We start from the raw sequence: 15,287 nt of genomic DNA on the forward strand, positions 1-15,287 counted from the left end.
ACTCCCTTCTAGAGTGTGAAACCACGGAGACTTTTTGCAGAAGACCATTCCATTGCAAAATGGAAAGAATACGGATCCCTGTGTCACTAACTGGAAGAGAGTGATCAAGAAAGCTGCCCATCCAGAAACACCCACATTGCGTCTTGTTATGAACAATAAACACATATTAAGCCCCTGAAAGAAATATTCCTGGCACCTGAGAATCATCGAGGAATACCAGCTAGTGTAATGATTTACTTAGCATCTGCTACATGCCAGCGTCATGCATGATCTCATTTATACTTAAAACAACCTTATAAGGTTCAAGATCTAAGGTCTAGTTGTAGAGTTCGGATTCCAACCCAGGTTTCTTTCTGCTATAGCTTGCTGCCATTCCAGGAGTTGCCTATATTCTTCTTAACAGAGAGAAGAAAATATATGTTACTAATTTTGTGGACTGCTTAGCAGTCAAGTATGGTGGTCAAGAGTAGGGACCTTGAAGCAGATGGTGTGCATTCAAATCCTGCCCTGAGCCTTGCACACTGTGACCTTGAGAAAGATCGCCAAACTTACTGTGTTCTATAAAGGGGAGTGATAATAATGGTATCTATTTCATACCATTATTGGGAGGTTTACATGAGTTAATACATACAAAAGGCTCAAGAAGATTCTAGTACATGTTTTAAAATGTTGACTGTTATTATTAATATGCTGTGATGATCTCATTTCCTGGATGCTTGGAGCCAGAACTCTCTATGGCCCATGGGTTTAGTAAACACTCCGTCCTGGCACTACAGGGTGGTGATCTGCCCCTGCACGCCTGATTCTGTACTGTTCTCTCTGGTTGGTCAGGTGTCCTCACTACTCCTCTCGGAGGTCAGGCTCATCCCATATTGAGCCTTGGTTCATGCCTTTCACCCCCGCCTCCCCTCTCTGTGTATTTAAGACTAGGTTCTTTCCAGCATATTTTATCCCAGAGATTAGATCTGTATCTGTGATGACCAATCTTTTGTCTCATTGCTTCTCTCCCTTTTCATGTTATTTGCTTTTCTTAACAAAGGAAACTCTCAACTTCAGTTCAAATTTCCTTCAGCAAAATTTTCCCCAAAGATAAAGTCCTTCTCAGGAGGCTACTTGGAACAGGAATCTGGAAGCTTCCTTTTTCCTTTTGTTTGTGGGTAGAGTTTCCTGTTTGCCTATAAGGTTGAGCTGGCCTATCCCCCAATCATTCTGGGAGGAAAGGACCCTCCAGGGGGCCTCCCCCCAACTTTGTTAGCAATGCTTCTGGTGAACTCTCAGTGGCCAAGTCTGAGGAGCTGCAGGCCCCCTTTTTTTTTTTTTTTTTTTTTTTTTTTTTTGCATTTCAGCTTATATCACCAGACTCAGTATTGGTTCCACCACCAGGCTAGAAATCACAAGCAGAGAAATAACCTCCTCACAGAGGCTTATCTATCTTCTCAGTACACCCCACTCTGTGGTAGACAAAGTCTATATTAAGGGTGCTAAATATGACAGTGGCTTCAAGAAAGCTGGCTTCAAAGTGGGCCAAGAGTTCTCGTTAGGCAGCCAGACAACAGGCGACAATGTCTGAAGTTGTACCAAGTGTCTGGTCAAAGCAGAGATGGTAAGATAAGAAAAAATTGCCTTAGAAACTGGGAACTGGCAGAAGCTAGAGTGTATGCCTTGCTCAGCAGCACATAGACGCGATTGAACTGGTCTGAAGGAAGGTGAAGTGACAGGGAGTGAAAGGCTAGCAAGCAGGAAGCGGGTCCAGATGGAGCGTCACCCAGGTGGGGAGGGGGATGGAAGACAGCTGGGAAAGTGGCGCCGGAGAATAATCTGGTAGAGCAGGAAACTGGGTCCCCGGCTGCAAGGAGGACTCTCTAGTGGAAATGCAGAGGTTATGCCTGAAGCATACGGAGAACGAGGACTTGTTCAGGAAAGGCAGTAGAGCATGGGGGGCAGAAATTGAGTTGGAGTTTCAACTCACAATTTATTAGCTGGTGGCCTTGGTCAAATTACTTAATCTTGCTGTGTCTTGGTTTCTTCGATTTTGAAATGGGGCTGATAATAGTTCCTGTATCTTAGGCTGGGGCAAGTGAACTGATTTACAAAACAGAAGCAGAGTCACGGACGTAGAAAACAAGCAAGCTGACGGTTACCAGGGGGCAAGGCGGGGGAGGGATAGGTTGGTAGATTGGGACTGACAGTTACACACCACTATATATAAAATAGATAGCTAATAAGAACCTGCTGTATAGCATAGGGAACTCTACTAAGTGCTCTGTAAGGGCCTATATGGGAAAGGAATCTAAAAAAGAGTGGCTATATGTATATGTGTAACTGATTCACTTTGCTGTACCCCTGCAACTAACACAACATTGGAAATCAACTATACTCCAATAAAAATTAAAAAAAAAAAGAATGAATTGAGATAAAGCGTCTCAAGTGCTTAGCGGGGGGCCTGACATGGAGGAGCACTCGATCAATAAACGCTGACCGGTGGCAGCAGTCAGAGCTGCGTCTCTGGGGTAGTGCCTAGAATGAGCTGTTAGCCTCCTGAGGGTTGGGTTGTGCTGACAAAGGAAACTTGATACCAAGTTGGATTCAATAGCTAAACTGCGATTTCCCTCTTCCTGAGTAGCTAGTGTCCCGGAATTCCTTGCAGGATGGGAATACACATTTCCACACTAAACAATTAACCTATTGGTCTGATAATGAATCCGGGGTAGCCAACTGAGATGGCGGTCAAGTTTAGAGTCTAGAGTGAAGTGTAACCTTTCATTCCTTGGAAGCATCTAGGTGGAGAAGTGAAAAAATCTATTTTTCTGGATGATTCCCCCCAGGTGATTTTTTTGCACATGGGTAGCAGGAACGTGGAGATGAGCAATAGGTTAAGGTTACATGCTTTAAGCGAAGGTTCTCAGTCGTTAGTGTTATTAGCATCACCTCATGGGCTTTGCTAGAGCACAGATTGCTGGGCCTGACCCCCTCACCCGTACATCATTTCCGATTCAGTGGGTCTGTGATGAGTTCCCAGGAAGTGCTGCTGGACCAGGGCCCACACTTTGAGAACCACAGCTATACAGTCAGAAGGACTTGGTTTTAAATTTCCACCATTAGCTACTTTTATAACCTTAGGCAAGTGATACAACCTCTGTGAGCTTCAGTTTTCTCGTCTGTAAATAGAATAATAACACTTCTTGGACTTGTTTTGAATATCAGTTTAAAAAATATATGACAAATGTTCAGCATTTAAAAGGAGTAACTGAAGGAGTAGACGTTAGGGATGTAGCAGGAATAGGAGGCTTGAAGATCTGGAAAAACTGTAATTAAAAAAGGTACTAAAAAGCAGAGCAGAGAAACTAAGCTGATTTCCCTCTGCCTCCTCTCTGCTTACGCCATCAGTCATGAACTTGGGAAGGGATGGGAGTTCGTGTAGGGCAGAGGCACCACAGGCAGCTTTGGAGAAGCTGGTGGAGGGGGAGGGAGAGGGATTTGGCTATTTTTAGCAAAATAGCTATTTTTGGATGTTTTATCAGGTTAGTAATTCAAGGCAAAAATCATATCTCAGAAGCGTTTTGAAGGCAGAGGGGAAATTTTCACTGAGGTGTCATCCCCTTCCACCCAGTCCCAGGACTGGACTTGGCTTCTCAGAAGGTCACTGTGTGTCCAGGACTCTCTGGGGTGGGGCTCAGGCCATCTCCTCTCCTCAGAATATTCTTCTTCTCTGGCCTCAGCTCCGGAAGTGGAAGTTATCTTTTAAATTTCTTCATCTCTGTGAAGCTTGTGGCCCTTCCACAGGCTGATTCTATTTTTAACTTGTTTTTGTTTTGAGACTTTGAATACCTCAAAAGTATGACCTATAACTTATCTTTATATACCTTTTGCACTCTCTAGCAAAGGTCCGGCTCAATGTTTGGTAAATTATGAAGGAAGAAAGGAAGAAAGGAAGGAAGGGAGGGAGGGAGGAAGGAAGGAAGGAAGGGATTTGCATTGTGAAACTTAAGTTTCTAGAAAGCAGGATGGGTATCCTTCCACACTTAGCTCAGCACCCTGAATACATCAGGCATTCAGTAAATACTTTTCAAAAACTTTCAGTTAGGATTTGCACCATCTGAGTGTGGGTTTAAAGAGTACTTCTAACTTCTTTTGAGTTTTCTCCTTTCCCTCTGTGAATGTTTTCTTTCTTCACTCTTTCACCTGTTCAAGGCTTTCTTTCACTTTCTCCTTTTCCAAGAATAAACTAACATTGAACACATAGCTAGGGCATAATAACTTTCTATTTAAATTTTGCCTTATTTTCCATTCTTATATTTTATAATGACACCATTGAATTATTTTAAGACTCTGCCGCTGGTGGGGATCTCTTCTCTCCCCATGTCCTTCCTCTACCCGTAAAGGAAAAAGCTCCCACTAACAATATCACACTGCTGGGGATCTGCTCCGCCCTGTGTATCTATCAGCTCGAGCCACCATAACAAAACACTACAGACTGTGCAGCGTAAACAACAGAAATTCATTTTCTCACAGTTCTGTAGGCTGGAAGTCCTTGATCCAGGTGTTGGTTGATTCGGTTCCTGGGGAGAACTCTCTTCCTGGCTTGTAGACGGCTGCCCTCGTGTTGTGGCCTTTTCTCTGCAGTGTATGGGAGGGGGCAGAGAACTCTTGTGTCTTCTCCTCTTCTCACAAGGGCATCATTTCTATCGGATAAGCCCTCTCCCCCCATGACCTCATTTAACCACCTCCATCTCCAGATACAGTCACACTGGCGGTAGGGGCTTCAACACGACTATTAGGGGGACACAATTGAGTCCCTAACACCCTGGTGGCACCTCTCTTCCAGAGGATGAGTTAACTGAATGGCTGCGAGCCTGACACACCCGTTGAGCTGATGTGTAGGGGCCAAGGCATGATGTAAAGATGAGGGCCTTGTGCCCCACCGCCCGCTTTCCTGGCCCTCTCCTCCAAGGCTCAGAGGCTGGCATTGTGCAGCTACAGGCAGCGAGCAGGACAGCAAGGGGCCTTAGGCTGCCCCAGCCGGACCCCTGCTCGGTCCCTTCCTGTTTTCAGCTGCTGCGCGGTGGGTGAATAGGGCCAGCGCTGTGCTCAGATGTCTGTTTGCAACTCAGAGAAGGAGTGAGATGCCCCCGTGAACTTTGATCCAAGCCCTGTTCTCCAGTCAGACTTTATGAGGAAGCCCAGTCCTTTGAGCTTTTGAGTTACCTGAGCACATATTTTAAATTGCACCTCCCCTCGCCCCCCATCCTAGCTTCTTGCCCCTCCTTTACTCTGCTTTTTAATTTTTTTCTCCATGGCACTTTTTGTCTTCTACCATTTCTCCAGTCTATCCATAAGAATCTTTTAATACACTTGCAAGTGGCTTTCTGAAAAAAGAGACATTAACTGAAGCATCTGAATGTTATTCTGTTGAGGAAGGTGGCGTTATATTTAACTGAGGGAAAATGCTTTTTTAGGCATAGTTGGGGGAGAGTACATGAACTGTTATCAAATATCTAAAACATGGTTTTGGAGCAGAGGCATCACAAGCAAGCTCTGGAACTTCAGCTGGTGGAAGCTCTTAGGGAAATGGGGATGGAGATGATGGTGCACATTTATATATATCTATATAATTATTTTTTCTTTTTTTGGCCGCGTTGGGTCTTCGTTGCTGTGCGTGGGCTTTCTCTAGTTGTGGCGAGCAGCGGTGCGCAGGCTTCTCATTGTGGTGGCTTCTCTTGTTGTGGAGCACGGGCTCTAGGTCAAGCAGGCTTCAGCAGTTGTGGCACGCGGGCTCAGTAGTTGTGGTGCACGGGCTTATTTGCTCCGCGGCATGTGGGATCTTCCCGGACCAGGGCTCGGACAGGTGTCCCCTGAATTGGTAGGCGGATTCTTTTTTTTTTTTTTTTTTTTTTTTTTTTTGCGGTACGCGGGCCTCTCACTGCTGTGGCCTCTCCCGCTGCGGAGCACAGGCTCCGGACGCGCAGGCTCAGCGGCCATGGCTCACGGGCCCAGCCGCTCCGCGGCATGTGGGATCTTCCCAGAACGAGGCAAGAACCCGTGTCCCCTGCATCGGCAGGCGGATTCTCAACCACTGCGCCACCAGGGAAGCCCCGGCAGGCGGATTCTTAACCACTGCACCACCAGGGAAGTCCCGGTGTACATTTATTGAATCCTTTAATGTGTCAGACAGAATGCTAAGTGATTAATGTGCGTTTTCACTTCTAAGTATCCCTGTGGTGTAGCTAACACCATTTATCCCATTTTATAGCTGAGGAAGCTGAGGACCAGTGAGGTTAAGTGACTCATCCTGAAGTCCAGCTGAGGTCTGGCTCATCCCAGGGCCTTTGTGCATGTGCTTAAGAAAAGAACATTCTAACAATTCGAGCTGGCCAGCGATGGGATGGCGACGATTACCATGTGGTCTCTGCTCTGAGCCTGATCCAGGAGAGGCTGGGTGACCATCTGTTAGGCCTGCTGCAGAAGGCAGATGCATTTAGACTACTTCTGAGTCTCTTTCCAACTGTAAGATCTTATGAAAACTTCACCGGGCGGTCCTGTGGGAGAGGAATTAGACTGGTTCTTTGTAGCTCTTCTCAGTAGAGCAGCATGTCTCAGGCTCTTCCGTCTAGAAATTCCCAAAGTAAAAGACAAGTGAATAGATGCTCCTGAGGGGTCTGGGGCAGAGCTGCCGGAAGCAACATGTTGTGTCAGATCCGAAAAAGGAGTTACTTGAACTTTATATTTATCCACAAAAATATGCTTGTTGGTTTGAATGAAAAGTATTTTAGATTAGAAAATCTTTTAAAATGCAAAGACATTCAAGGTAAAGTTTAAAATCCACCCCCCCACCCCGCATAAGTCTTCATTTCAATTTGATTCATCAGGAAAACATGTCATATTTACTGTATGGGTCTACACATCCCCAACCCATCACCAAGTCTCATGGGGGAACGTTTATCTTAGTATGAGAAGCAAGGTAGTAGCGTTAAGACCAACAGGAGGGGAACTTCCTGGCGGTCCAGTAGTTAAGGACTCGGCGCTTTCACTGCTGAGGCCTGGGTTCAATCCCTGGCTAAAAACAAAAAAAAGGACCAACAAGGAGAGGCTACGGAGAGGCAGATCAGATGTTATCCCAATGCCAGAGGGATCCTTCTCAGTAGTGCAGTTATCCAGCAGTGGAAGGGAACCTTCTAAAGAGGTAGTAAGTAAGCAGCCCCTGAAGAGTTGCCAAGCAGAGGTGGGTCACAGGCCTGGGGAAGTTCATAGAGGATTCGACTTTGGGAGTGCTGGTACCAGAGCAAATTTACGGCCACGATCAAAGGAATAGGTGAGAGCCAGGCTCTCCCCAGTCGAAGAAGGCTTGGAGAGAATCCACTGTCAGAGTGATAACAACTAACGTCCTGATCACTGTGTGCCGGGCCCTCTTCCCAAAGCTTTAATGTGTCCTTCTGTCCCTAGAGTGACCCATATTATCATCAGCCCACTTTCCAGATAAGGAAATAGAGGCACAGGGAAATTAAGTAAATGGCCCCAACATCTCACAGCCGCTAAGAAGCGGAGCTGGATTTTTGAACCCAGACTGTTGGAGTTTGGGCTGGAACTGGCTATCTTGGTGCCCTCCCTGCCCTTTCTGCCTGGCCCCCAACCCGCGATGCCATTCCTGGGTTCCCTGCTCTGACCTAGAAGGGATTTTGTCCAGCGGAAGGAGGACTGGTGGTGAGTGGTCAGGACACCTGGACTCTGGTCCACACTCCACCACTAACCAGACCTTGGGAGGGTCACTTACCATTTCTGTTGTTTCCACATACTGACCCATTGTTTCTGAGCCTGCCATGGAGGCCATCGTTTTTAACACGTCTTTTACTAAAACTCAGGGAAATTGTGCCCCGTCACGTAAAAGTCCTACTCAGCTACCAGTAGAACTGAATTATAGTGAAACAAAATAGAACAAAGCAAACAACCAAAAAAAGGCAAAAACTCTACTGGGAAGCGCCTCTCTCTCTCCCTTGGGTTTACTTTTCTAGCCGGTGGCATCCCTTCCCCCAGGATGCTGGACTCTGTAGACAGTGTGTCTTTCTCTAGATCAGGGAATGTCTGTCAAGGGGGGTACTCTTCATGGCTCCCAGCACCAACATTATAGTAGGATTTTATTGGACTCCTCTTACGGTATATTTACAACTTCACAAAAATATGGATGGGTTGTATCCAGATGGCTATCTGGTTTCCAGTTTAAATGGCCATGAAATGTATTGATCTGGGACAGTGGCTTCAGCTTTGAATCATTTCTGGGTTCCCATCAGCTATAGTGAGATGATGAGGAATCTTCCAGGTCTCCCAGGGAATCTCTGCTCTAATGTTCCCCCTCCCAAAACAGTGGGGACAAAAGAGACTCACAGTATGGACCACCAAGAGCTTGATCTTATCGTAGCCTGGGATGGGTGAGGCGAGTGCCACGTAATTCTTTCCAGAATGCTTTTTAAGTCACCAGAGGACCTCACAGGGAAATCGGGTCCTTGGAAGAATCTCACCCCTCATCTCCATTTTATCTTCAGAAGAGACTCGCCTTCACATGAAGGTCAAATGCAGGCTTGGTGTTTTCGAGCTGGAAAATTTGCCTCAGTGACCTGAGGGTCTCACATACTTTGGGTTTTGAAGGTGGCAAGCGAAAACAGCATTGATCTGGTGTCCCTGGAAGTTCTTCCAAGACCAGAACAGCTCAGAAGAAATAGCATGTTCACTCAATCATCCCGCAAGCGTGTCTAAGTACCTACTAGGTGGAGATACATACATTAATATATGTAGTTATCTACCTACCTACCTATCTCTCTCTGTCTCTCTATCAGTCTGTGTCTATCTATCTATCTACCTATTGAGATCTATCTGTCTTGATCTATATATAGATATACTGCTCACAATATGGGTAAGAATTGTATTTCATAAACAAACTTGGCAATACAAAGAGACAAGTGCAGTATCAGAGGTGGGTTCAAAGAGCCATGGAGACAGGACTGATTGTCGTGAGTCAGACAACGAGAGGAGAAGGGCATTCCAGGAAAAGAGCACAGAGGAAGTAAGGACAGAGAAACGCGAAAGAGCTGTCATCACTGGGACCTGGGAAGAGTTCTGTGTGGTCAGCACGGAGGATGTTTACAGAGCGAGGGAAGTATCTGGGGCTGGAAAGATAGATTGAGAAAGATCGTGAAGGGACTTGTCAGCCTGGTTCAAAGAAGTGGGAATGAAAGCAGGGACGAGGTGGGAGGCTGAAGGCAGACGGAGTGGATGAGGGGTCGAGGGGGGTTAAAATGGGAGGAAATGAATACTGAGAAATTTATGAAGGGAGTATTAATAATATTACCAGCTGACATGTACTGAATATGTTCTGTGCGCCAGGCAATATGCTTCATTCAATCTAATACTCATAGCTACCCAGAAAGATGGGTGCTGTAGTTAACTCTTATTTTACAGATAACAAGGCTGCGTCTTATGGAGGTAAAATAAATTGCCGGAGGTCACAGACAGTGAGAGAGCCAAGAGTCCAGTCCTGGCTGTCTTACCCAAGGGAGAAATAACTCAAGACAAGAAATGTCAAGAAAGGAGAAGAACGCCAATTTACTTGTCTTGAATTATTTCTCTGATTATTTAATTATGCAACACCCACTTTTAAAATGTTTTATTTGTCCCCAATAACCCTTCTTTCCCAAATCTTTGGTTTAAATTGTTCTTTGTCTGTGTACCTCTTGTTGTTTTCCTCTCTCCGCAACCCTTACCACATTTACACAGTTCACGGTAAAAATCTTTTTAGGGTGCATTGTATGAAAAGCATAATGCAAAACAAAACTTAGTCTATGAAATATATTGGCAGGATAAGCAGCATCTCTTTGCAGTTTTCTCTGCACAGGTAGTTTTTTTCTTAGAGCTGGGCTTTGGTGAGAATATTTACAATGTCCGTTTTGTTTTTCTCCGGCATTTCCTGATCAGGACCCTGGGGCTTTGGGAACTCATGCATATCCACCCATATCTCAGTATAAATTGAGATGCAAAGTAATTGAACAGGACAAAAAAAAAAGAAAAAGAATGAAATTGCCTTGTCAGCACCGTGAGTCTGACTAGTGCGTCTAGGCAATTTATAAGTCTAGTGAGGCTTCTTGGTGTGTGAGTCCATCTTTCTCCACGAGTTGGGTGGGCAGAGTAGGTCGTGGTAGCATATGCATGGATGATAAAGGTGTCCTTTCACAGGCGAGATGCTCTGAGAACAGTGCCTCCTTGCTCCTTCGTGAGCTTCGAGTTCTCTTCCTGATGGGGATCTAAGCCTGCATTCATAGACCCTTTCTGCAAACTGCAACAAAGGATGTTTTCAGGAATGGAAGAGGTGGGCTGAAAATGCTTCTTGGCCCATCTGGTGGCCCCTATCTGACTAGCCCCTAGGGGCCTTCGCTGGTTGCCTGAGTGGAAGTCAAGAGCCGTGGAAGGTAGGGGGTCCTGGAGAGAGGCTCTTTGTGTGACAGTGTCCACGAGGGAAGAAAAAACTCAGTGTTTCTGCACGTCCTGGGAAGCTGTCGGAATGGACTTCTAGACTCAGCGTCTTCACGTGTGCACTGTTCTGAAGACTGTCACACAGCGGCCGAGGCAGCAGAACTGCCATCGCCTCTCGAGGTGAGCCAGTCTGCGAGGGTGCTTGGCCCCAGGTCCTAAAGTTCCACACAGAGAAGCTGAAGAAGGTTCTCTAAAGCCGTGGGGGCCACTACAGAAGCCACCGCCGGGAGCTGAGACGTGAGGCTTCTCGTTGGCCGTTCAGGAAGCCATGCAGCCAGCCACTCTAGAGAGGAAGGATTTTTGGCTGTCACACCCAGGTCTTTTGCTAGTGGAGTCGAGGGGGCCTGACTGCAGTGGGTTGAGAGAGTGTGAGAGAAAACTTAGAGTCAGTGAGTGTAGACAACACTTTCAGGGAATTTTATTGCCAAAAGGGTGAAGAGAGCAAAAAACAGCGAAGGAAGTGGCTGGCAAAGTCAATGAAAGTTTTCTCTTTTAAAGATAGAAATAGTAGCAGTTGGGATGTATGATTCAGAGTTTCAGGGACTGTTATGCATGTATCTCAAAAGCATAATGAGCAGTGAAAAAAGTAAGCACAGAATAGGACATACAGTATGATATAATTTTATTTTTTTAAGAAATATGTCTTTTTTTTAAATAAATTTGTTTATTTTTGGCTGCGTTGGGTCTTCGTTGCTGCACATGGGCTTTCTCTAGTTGCGGCGAGCAGGGGCTACTCTTCGTTGTGGTGTGCAGGCCTCTCACTGCGGTGGCTTCTCTTGTTGCGGAGCACAGGCTCTAGGCGTGCGGGCTCAGTAGTTGTGGCTCTGGGGCTTAGTTGCTCCGCGGCATGTGGGATCTTCCCAGACCAGGGCTTGAACCCGTGTCCCCTGCATTGGCAGGTGGATTCTTAACCACTGCGCCACCAGGGAAGCCCATGATATAATTTTATTAAAAATGTAAAATATGCCCCCAAATCCTATCATTGCTTTATGAGTATAAATGCAATAAATCTTTTTTAAAAGTCTTCATGGGACTGATACCATTCACCTCAGGCCAAGGGTTACCTGCTGGAGTGGAAGGAAGTACGTGGGATCAGGGAAGAACATTTCCAGAGCATTATGTGTATGTAAATGCTTTCTGTTTTCAAACGATTTTTAAAATTTTTATTTATTTATTTTCCTTATTTTTTTGGCCGCGTTGGGTCTTAGTTGTGCCGCATGGGTTCTTCATTGCGGCACATGGGTTTCTCTCTAGTTGTGGCGTGCAGGGTTTTTTTCTCTCTCTAGTTGTGGCACGCAGGCTCCAGAGTGCGTGGGCTCTGTAGTTTGTGGCATGTGGGCTCTCTCGTTGAGGCGCGCAAGCTCGGTAGTTGCGGTGAGCGGACGTAGTTGCCCTGCAGCATGTGGGATCCTAGTTCCCTGACCAGGGATTGAACCTGTGTCCCCTGCATTGGAAGGTGGATTCTTTACCACTGGAGCACCAGGGAAGTCCCTAAATGCTTTCTTCCTTTATTAAAGAAACTGAACAAAATATGGTAAGTTGTTAATAATGTGAAAGCTAGTTGGTGGATACACAGATATCTGATTTACAATAGTCTGTACTTTGCTCTTTACACTGAAATACTAGATCATGTAAAATGAGCCAACACAAAAATATCACCAACAACAATAAAGGAATTCTCTCCCACTTGGAAGATATCAAATATAGAGCTACCAGAATATATGGGGGATAGGTTATGATTTCTTAAGGTCTTTTTTCCCCCCCAGTCCCTTAATCAAAACAAAAAGTTCATTCCATGCCAATGTGTGGAGTGAAAGGATTATTGACTAGTTACTGTTCGGCTCTCTACCATCTCCCTTCCCACCGTGGGGGAGTGTTCTGACAGATGGAGGTGATCATGAGAAGAGGGGGTGATTTTCTGATGACGGTTCATGTCCATAGAGTATACCTCTACCTTCAGAGCAACGTTGACATGTTTGCACAAATAATTTTGGAGAGAAGCTAAAGCTATAAGCTGTTGCCTGGATTGAGCCACATGAACCCACCACTGGGAAATGGGAAGTTTATCATTGTGGGTTTTATTTTGTCCCTAATAAGCATTGAGAAGCAGCCACAGCTGTCTTTCTTCGATGTTCACAGTCACTTATGTTGGCCTCTGCCTCGAGTTTGCTGTAGTGTCCATGGGCTGGATACTGCCCTGATAGGAGGATTATGGGACTCCCAGGGGATCAGATGAGGGGACCCAGGAAAAGCAGTGCCCTGGGGAAAGTCTTTTATAATCGATCAGGATGTGAGTCAGAGGACCTGACTTTTCAAAACGAGTCAGGAAACAGACTAGAACATCTCTGTGGGGTAGATTAGGAGGAGGATCTGCAAGGGAGAGTAGAGGTACCTGTTTCTCTCTTTGGGCCGCTTGTGTTTTCTGAAGGTCTGATATAAATGTGGTATATCTACTGGACCAGCGGAAGTTGTAGAGAAGCTGGCCTGAGTCCACGTGGAAGGTTGGAGTGTTTCGCTTGAGGATCGCTCAGGATGGAGCCCTTTGGAGCGATACCAGTTAGGTGTCCAGGCCCATTCAGATGGTGGGACGGCAGCTGCTTTGCTGTTCTGTGAGATGAGGCATCGTTCCCGAGCCATGGAGCTCAGTGGTCAAACACAGTCGTTCAGGCACAGAGTCAGGGCAGAGTCACAGGAGGATGGCAGCTCCTGGGCGTCAGGAGTGTAGCTAAATACTTCAGCATTTCTTTCTTTTTTTAAATTGAAGTATAGTTGATTTATAATGTTGTGTTAATTTCTGCTGTACGGCAGAGTGACTCAGTTATACATATATACATGCGTTTTTTATATTCTTTACATTATATATATATATATATTTTTTTAACATCTTTATTGGAGTATAATTGCTTTACAGGGTTATGTTAGTTTCTGCTTTATAACAAAGTGAATCAGCTATACATATACATATATCCCCATATCTCCTCCCTCTTGCGTCTCCCTCCCACCCTCCCTATCCCACCCCTCTAGGTGGTCACAAAGCACCGAGCTGATCTCCCTGTGCTATGCGGCTGCTTCCCACTAGCTATCTATTTTACATCTGGTAATGTATCTTATTCTTCATATTCTTTTTCTTTTCCACTATGGTTTATTGTAGAATACTGAATATAGTTCTCTGTGCTATACAGTAGGACCTTGTTATTTATCCATTCTATATATAATCGCTTACATCTGCTAATCCCAACCTTCCACTCCATCCTTCCCCCAGCCCCCTCCCCCTTGGCAACCACTAGTCTGTTCTCTATGTCCATGAGTCTGTTTCTGTTTTGTAGATCGGATCATTTGTGTCATATTTTAGATTTCACATACAAGTGATATCATATGGTATTTGTCTTTCTCCTTCTGACTTCCTTCACTTAGTATGATAATATCTAGTTGCATCCATGTTGCTGTAAATGGCATTATTTCATTCTTTTTTATGGCTGAGTAGTATTCCATTATATACACCTCAGCATTGCTAACAAAAGTTTTAGAAATTCCTCCTCTTCCCACCTGACTCTTTGTTAATTACAAACTTCCAGCTTGTGTTACGTGGATCTGTGCCCAAGAAGAGGTGGAGGGAAGGAGCTGGCCTGGAAGGATGCCTCTTATTTCTGGCCCTTCTGCAACCACTCCCCGTGGAGTCGACACTCCCTCCTGCTACAGGGGAGCAGTTTGGAATATTTGAAGGTTGTATTTGATGAAGCCCCACAGATAGCTGAGAACACAAACTGTCCTGGGTTTGATGAGCAGAAACATAAAGTGATAATAAAAGTGAACTTTTATTTAGTATTATTTCCCAGGCCCTTTTGGCCTATGTCTCACCAGCCCCTCTCTACTCAATAGTATCCCCATTTACAAACACAGCAACTGATTTTAGCGGGTGAGGGGCAGACAGGAGGTCACAGGCCTAACCATGGTGAAGCCAGAACTGGACTTCAAATCCCTGTTCTGTCCCTTTCCATGCTGGCCTGCCCGCTGTCTGCCGGTTTCTGGAGGCTCAAGTCTGGTGGGGGCTGCTTGGGTGGTAGCCGCATCCACGGACACCTGCTAGCAATAAGGGTTCACCACCAAGAGCTAGTGAGGGGCCGGCAAGGTCTCCAGCACGGGGTCTGTGCCACACACGTGGCCCTCGCCTCATAGCTGCTCCCAGGGACAGGGCTTCATCTCTCTCCTTTACAGATCCCAGCGCTTTGAACAAAGGAACCCAGCAAATTGCTGAATTACTCTGTTGTACTCTCAACCCTCCTAGTAGATTATAAGGGAAAGGGACCATGTTAAATGTAGATGGTGCATCTGCACATGAACTATGAAGAAGGAGAAGAGTGTAGTGAATGTTTTGATGGCTTTTAAGAGAGAAATAAGCTTCTTATCGTGGCTCTATGCACTGGTAGCCTTGGGACCTTGGTCTCGTTACCTAAGCCCCTCCGAGCCTTAGTTTCATTCTGTGTTGTGAGGATTAAAGGAGATCACGTGTAGTCAGTGTTCAGCTTTTATACGTTTAACAAAAATAGTCCCTTCTGCCCATGGTCACTTCCCACTGTGTGAATATATTGGTGGATGTGTGAATTCTGTAGGTACTCTGTCATAAATATAATGAACATTGAGTGGTCCCCCTGTCAGTGTTCTGTCCTGTTGACAAACTAGAGAAAGGTAAAATGCCATTTAACAACTAGAGGGATTCATTCACCTTTTTTAATGCATTTAAGTTGAACCCTATAGAATTCCATTGATAATTT

This window comes from Lagenorhynchus albirostris, chromosome 11, assembly GCF_949774975.1.
Source record: "Lagenorhynchus albirostris chromosome 11, mLagAlb1.1, whole genome shotgun sequence".
Classification (NCBI taxonomy): domain Eukaryota; kingdom Metazoa; phylum Chordata; class Mammalia; order Artiodactyla; family Delphinidae; genus Lagenorhynchus; species Lagenorhynchus albirostris.